Source organism: Juglans microcarpa x Juglans regia, chromosome 4D, assembly GCF_004785595.1.
Source record: "Juglans microcarpa x Juglans regia isolate MS1-56 chromosome 4D, Jm3101_v1.0, whole genome shotgun sequence".
In the NCBI taxonomy this organism is placed as follows: domain Eukaryota; kingdom Viridiplantae; phylum Streptophyta; class Magnoliopsida; order Fagales; family Juglandaceae; genus Juglans; species Juglans microcarpa x Juglans regia.
The window spans coordinates 19,920,637-19,927,813 of record NC_054600.1 but is presented as its reverse complement, the minus strand read 5'-3'; the positions used below and the strand labels follow the sequence as shown (position 1 = coordinate 19,927,813).

The window sequence follows — 7,177 nt, the reverse complement described above, 5'->3', positions numbered from 1 at the left end:
TCTCGCACACAACTAACTATCATCAACCACCTTTCCATTTCTGACTTATGAACACAACACAAACGCTTCCCTCCTCATCGCACCTTGTCCCCTTCCATTCCAGACTACAATCCTTCCACTCCAGCACTTCCTCAATCCATAACACAATGCCGATGGACAGAGGGGCTAAGCCTCTGGAAGTAGTCCGAGTTCTATTTTCAGAAATAGGGAGTGATCCGGGGGGGGGGGGGGGAAGGTTTGTGGTTTTCTCGAATGATAGTTATCGCAAATGACCCCTTTTGAGTGGGAAGTTCTATTTGCCCTACGAAAGATCTTGATGTGCCATTGAAGACATTGGACATTTAGAGATGAGATGGATGGGGGGATCCAATACCGCTAAAATACCTGCTGCCAAATCAAGCTAGTGTCTCTGATTGGGTGTTGCATAAGGTAAAGGAGATCTAGTATTGTGTAGGAATTGAGTGTGAGGGTTTTGAAAAACAATTCATGGCTTTACTAACAGCCATTAAAGTTGGACATGGCTAGTTGAAGAAGTCAGATTCTAAAAAGCAAACGAAACTAAAGAGGCTAACATGGTTTCTAAACTATGAGGGCAATTCAAGTTCAAGCAGAGAAAAAGCTAAATGGAGGGGGTCAACTCCAATTTTATGAAGCCCAAAATCTTATCTTGGAATCTCGAAGGGCTCAATGAGGCAAATAAACGCCTTCGGGTGAAAAAGAATATGCCCAAGAAAGATGCAGCGACAGGAACAAAATTCAATTTTGTGAGTTAAATGGGCGAAGATTAGGCCAACAACTGCAACCAAAGACTTTGAGAAATGAGTAATCTGGTGAACGGTGAAATAGACGTTAACATGGTGATGTATTTCTTAAAATTGGAGTAGGAAGTCAATTAATTAGGGAACAAGCTGTGGTGAAGGCTTCGTCCCAAAAGAGATGAGGAACAAGCTTGGAACGAATCTTTTCATCCTCCACTGTATTTTTCATCTCGGAGGCATAGCCCTCCAAAATTCCCTCAGCCTTGGCTTTCTCTTTGTATTTATCATCTTCAGCCTTGAAAATCTCTGCATCCTTGATCATCCTATTAATCTCTTCCTCGGTCACTCTTGCCCTCATGTCTTTGGTGATAGTGATCTTGTCGCTCAAGCCGGAGGTTTTCTCCCCAGCAGAAACCTCCAAGATGCCATTGGCATCGATATCAAAGCAGGCAACGATCATAACATCACCCCTGGGTGCAGCAGGAATGCCAGCAAGCGTAAATTTTCCCAACGAATAATTATCCGCAGCTCATGTTCTTTCTCCCTCATAAACATAGAACAAAATACTAGTTTAGTTATCCTTGATCGTTGTGTAGTTTCGTTCCATATTGGTGGGACTATCGGTATTTCTTGGAATCACAACAGACATTGTACCATCGTTGGTCTCCACCCCAAGGGATAGAGGAATGACGTCTACAAGCACAATGTCTTGAACTCTCTCATTCCTCGTACCAGCCATGATTGTAGCTTGGACAGCGGCTCCATAAGCCACTGCTTCATCTGGGTTTAGGCTCCTTTTAAGCTCGACGCCGTCAAAGAATTCCTGCAATAGCTGCTGGACCTTGGGTATTCTGGAAGCACCACCCGTAAGAACAACGTCATGAGACTTATCTTGTCCATCTTAGCATCAGCCAAACATTTTTCTACCAGCTTAATAGACTTCTTGAAGAAATCCATATTGAGTTATGAAAATTTGGAACAAATGATATTTGAGCTGAAATCAATACCCTCATACAGTGCAGTGCATCCACGGAAATATTAGTATCAAGTGCAGAAGAAAGAACTCTCTTAGCTCTCTCGCATTCAGTTCTCAACCTTCTCATAGCTTTGGCGTTTCCACTTATGTCTTTCTTGTGCTTCCTTTTTAATACTTCTACACAATGGTTAACCATTCTGTTGTTAAAGTCCTCACCTCCAAGGTGAGTATCTTCTGTAATATCCGGGACCAGCACCAACCCACTTTCTAAAATTTTTGGATTTATACGTATGGAAAGCCAGTTGATTTGTCATATATTTTTTTTTTCAAGAGACAAGTTGGAATATTGCAGAGTTTAGTTCGAGGCCCAAAATTTAGGGAAGAGCTCATTTATTTTTTTTCTTTTTTTTTCACTACCAGTCTTGGACCCAAATTTTTTTAAATGGGACCCTAAGGTCCACGCCCTTTTTTTAATAAAATGAGAAACCCAACGGAGTTTGTTTCTAGAAACACCCCACCTTTACACGTCTCCCTCATCCCTCTAGGGTTTGTTTCGTTTTTTGTTGGCCTATATTTAATCCTTCGTGCATGAAGAAAACTCAAGAAAAGTGTTGCTGTCTCCTTCCCCATCTCTCTCGTGCGCTGGACCCTCCACAACCTCCATGCTGCCGCTGCCTCCCATTACCTACTAGAATAGCCACACACGGAGTCATCTTTGCACCCCCATTTGCCGTCCAACACCCTCACGGAAGCCTAAACGTGTGCATCACCGTTGCCTAGCTCTGCGTTACAACCCCCCACAGTGCCATCCCTACACCACCACCGTGATAGCCACTGCTCAGCCATCGCAGCCACCGTTCCAACGGACCTGGTCTGCACCTCCGTAAGCCACTGTGACCCTTTCAGCCTTCCACCACTGCACTTTGACGTACGGACCGAGGGAAAGCCACATCCAGCGTGTGCACCGTAACACTTCCACGTAGCACTACCCAAGCCCCTTCCATAAACCACAACAACCCACTATCACGGCAACGCCATCACAAGCCGTCAGCCCCGTTCGTTGACCATAGCCCTCAGCCGCCCAACACAGGAACGCAACCTCACCAACGTCGAAGGACCTCTATTTTTGCTTCCCAAAACAAAGGAAGCCACAACTTGAGCTGCCACCTCTACATCTTGGGAGAACCAAGACGCCACCGCTAGCAGCAACAGTGTCGGAAGCAGTCCAGTTGTCACCCAACACCACCTTTCACCGCCGACACGTTGCATGATACGTAAACCCCCCCTCTCCCTATCTCTTAGCTTACTCTCTCTCTCTCTCTCATTGCTCTCTCTCTCTCTCTCTCAGTGACCTTCCACCGCCCTCAACACCGTCTTCCTCTCGCCCAGCGCCGCCGCTTGTTGCTCCTCTCGGTAGGTCCCAGCCCTACCACCCTTTGCTAGTTCGGTTTTGGTTTCCAAAATAGGAAGTAGTAACATTGTCCCGTATAGTTGAACATAAATTTCTGACAAAAGTATGTTTATGCCCTTTGAGTTTTCAAGCCAAAGTTTGAACTTTAATATATTTATGGTTGGACGTGAAATTATCTCGGGCCTTAGTCGGATTGGAGAAATTAGGTGGGAATCAATTATTTTTTTAGAGTGACGATATTTTTAGGGTTCTGAGGAAGGGTAGATATTGAGGAAAAGTATTAAATTTTATATCTCAGGTTTTAATTACAAAATGTGAATTCAATCAGAAATTTACGGAAGTTACGTGACTATTTATAGGTGACGATTGATTTTTGCACAGTACTGTTATGAGGAATTTCTGAAAAGCTAAGAAGTCCTTGTAAGCGGGATTCCTATGCTAGACTTTGCATAAAAATAAAACGGGCTGAGGATGATTTTTGAAAAATATGTATGCTTTGTTATGAAAAGAAATTTGAACTACCTCAGTTATTTGTTCTGCATTACTCATGAGATTCTGTTTAATAATAAAGTATTTTCTGGCATGACTGGTGTAGACATGAGCTTATTTTTTACATTTTGTTTCTGAACTGTGCAAAAGAGAGCGAATATGTAATTTTGTACATAATTTATGTTTTTGAGATATGATTTTGTTTTGTTCTGAAGATGTTTTGTACTCTGATATGATATGATGTGATTTCTGAAAACCTCTAGCATAACATTCTGTTTTTGTTTATGTTCTGTTCTGACCTTACCACGGGTGTAAAACTGTGGCCTCTATTCGGGTTGGTACCAACTTTTCTATTTCTGGTACACCCACTTTGGCAAGAAAGTGGTTTTCTGCGTAGTCTTTCCTATGTGCACACTCGGGGCTCCAAGAATGAATAAGGGGAAGATTCACATTCTGTTTCTGCTTAGTTAGCTACCGAGGTTTGCACAACCCTACCACGGGGTTAAACATGGTATATGTTCTGATATGATAAGATGTGATGTGATGTGATGTTTATGCTATGCCAAAGGGATTTTGAATATGAATATTTTTGAACTTTCGCTCTAATATTTTTGATAACATGTTTTGACGCTGCATTTTGAAAACAAATACTCTAATTCTGCATTATGAAAGAAAATATTTTGTTCTGCATTCTGAACTTTGTAAATGTTCATATTTACACACTAGTATATGTCATCTGCTTACTGAGTTGTTGATAACTCACCCCTTATCTCCAAACCTTTTTTTTAGATGATTTTGAATAGTTCAGCAAAAGATTAAGATTATGAAGCATCAATGAGATGATTATTTAAGCATAGTGGATTACTCATAGAAGATTTCTGAGAATTGGCAGATTTTATTAAGAGATTTTGTAGTATTCTGATGACTTTATATTTCGGAGTCTGTAAATATATTGATGAATTGTGAGTTTTAAGTTATAGGGAGTAACTCTTCTATCCCTTCGGGACCGGGGCGTTACATCTTTGGCAACAGCCTTCACTTTAAATTCACTCATCCCTTCAACGGTAAGAAGTGAGATGTCTGCCGTACCACTGCCGAAGTCAAAGATCAACACATTTCTCTTACGAATGCTACTACCCAACTTGTCAATGTCATAAGCAATCGCGGCTGCTGTTGGTTCATTCAGAATCTGCATGACTTTGAGGCCTGCACTGCGGCCAGCATCCATTGTAGCCTTATGCGCGCATCATTGAAGTAGGCGGGGACAGTAACAACTGCATTTTCTATAGGCATGCGCAGGTACGACTCGGCAGTCATCCGTATCTTGAGAAAGACCATCGATGAGATTTCCATGGCAGAAAATATCCTCCTTTCACCCATGTAAGTGACCTTGATCATAGGCTGGTCATTGGAACCTTCAATGACCTTGAATGGCCATGTGGCCACGAGTTAATATCACTCTGAATCACGGGATCACTGAATCTCCTACCAATCAACCGTTTTGAATCTGCAAGATCATAAGGGAAAAGGGAGAAGTGAGTACACAACACTAGAGCACATGCTATACAGGATGCAAGCCTCTCTCAAAAGATCTTTTTTCTTTTTCTCCTTCAATGAAACCTTTTTCAAGAGACTTGTCTCTAATCTCGACTTTACACTCTCGGAGCTTGCTCAAAGATTAACTCATTCAATATTTAAGGTACGAAGTGAAGGGAAGTTCGATTTTACAGTTTATGGGTTCAGATATAATAAACCTCTAATATGTAACCGAAAAAATAATAATAAATTGATTAATTTTCACATTGAATTTTAAGAAATAATTAATGCTGATAATCCAAGTCTAAAATCCTAAATATGAATATATTAATCTCTTACTAACTAGAACTACTAATTCTACAAGAGATCCCATTGAACAATCATGTTGGAATTGGAATGAAAGAACAGTCAAAATAAATATCTACCTAACATCGTTTAAAAAAAAAAAAAAAAAACAAAGAAAAGAAAAGAAAAAAGAAAAAGAAGTTATCTATACTTATAATTTTATGCACGTAATCATGGCTACAATGAGAATGAAGAGACCACTCTACCCTGACCCTCTTCTTGCTGAAGCGATGGCTGCTTATCATGCTACAAGCTGGTTTTCTGTTGAATTGGGTTTCCAACGGATTGTTTTGGAAGGAGATGCTGCAACTGTGGTTACAGCAATAAAAAATGGGACTTAAGGAGGGATACATCAAGTATGATATCTGATATTAGGAGCGCTCTATCACAGTTCCAGCAGTGGACTATTTCACATGTTCATAGATCAGGGCTCCAATCAAATAGCTCATGGTTTGGCAAGAGATGCTAATTTACATATTTCTGAAACTATCATTGATGTACAGAAAATTCCTCATTAATGTACTGCTACTCTTTTATAGAGTCTTGATTAATAAAGCATACATATTTCTTCTCCAAAAAAAAATAAAAATAAAAATATAATGTTGTGCAGACTTATAGCGCTGCTAAAAAAATTATATAATTAACAATGATTTTCTTTTCAAAGAGAGCAAAAGAAAAGTTTTTTTTTTATTTTTTGGAAGGGAAAATAAACTAATTCGAGCCAGATAAATATAATACAAGTTTAAAGATTAATTACATTTGAAAAAGAAAAACTAGATTCCAGATATATTACGAATTTAACCTTGGCCTCTAGATTTCCTCTCATGCCTTTTTTTCCCCATCTTTAAACTCTGGCTTTAGAGAAGCTTACAATTTCTTAAAAAGAAAAAAAAAAAAAAAAAAAAAAAAAAAAAAAAAAAAAAGGGTGGGGAAAGAAAGAAAGAAAGAAAGAGAGAAATTACCAAAGATGGAGTTAATGGGGTGCATGGCGACCTGGTTCTTGGCGGCATCGCCGACGATGCATTGTGTCTCAGCGAACGCGACACATGATGGCGTCGTTCGATTTCCCTGATCATTAACCACTATCTCTACTCTATCATGTTGCCACACTCCCAACACAAGAGTAAGTCGTTCCCAGGTCAATCCCTATCGTCGGGCGCAATGTCCTTCTATCGGCCATTTTTGACGTCCAGAACGATCACAAGACTAGAAATAAAGTAGAGAGGTGGAATACGCGGGGGTCATTATATACTTAGTTTTTTCTTTTCCTTGCTTAGTTTTTTCTTTTCCTTGCTAACGAATGATGAAATTTTTGGTTAAGATGAGATGATATATTTTTTGAGTAAAGCTATAGGGAGCTACTGTAGCAGTGCACACTTTACGTGGATTTTTTTTTTTAAACAAAACGTGTGTTTAGTTTTGATCTTCATAAATGAGTTATCCTCCTCATTCGAATTTGCCTCGCGAAAAACCTCCTCCCTCGCCTGTGTCGCGTCACCTTCCCCTGCCCACTGCCACCAGCGACACTGTCTCTCTGTCCAGCAAAATTGAGTGACGTAAATCTATCATCTTTCGTTCTAGCCTAGTCCTAGAAAGTAGAAATCGAAAGAGCAATAACAAAGATGCACTAGCTCAGAGAAGGAACGTTTCACAAAGAGGGAG

At 40.2% G+C, this 7,177-nt stretch overlaps 1 pseudogene; it reads right to left on the bottom strand.

Moving 5' to 3' along the window:
• Positions 1 to 888: 888 nt before the first annotated feature.
• Positions 889 to 6,695, bottom strand: LOC121260198 (annotated as a pseudogene).
• Between the last annotated feature and the right edge of the window lie 482 nt (positions 6,696 to 7,177).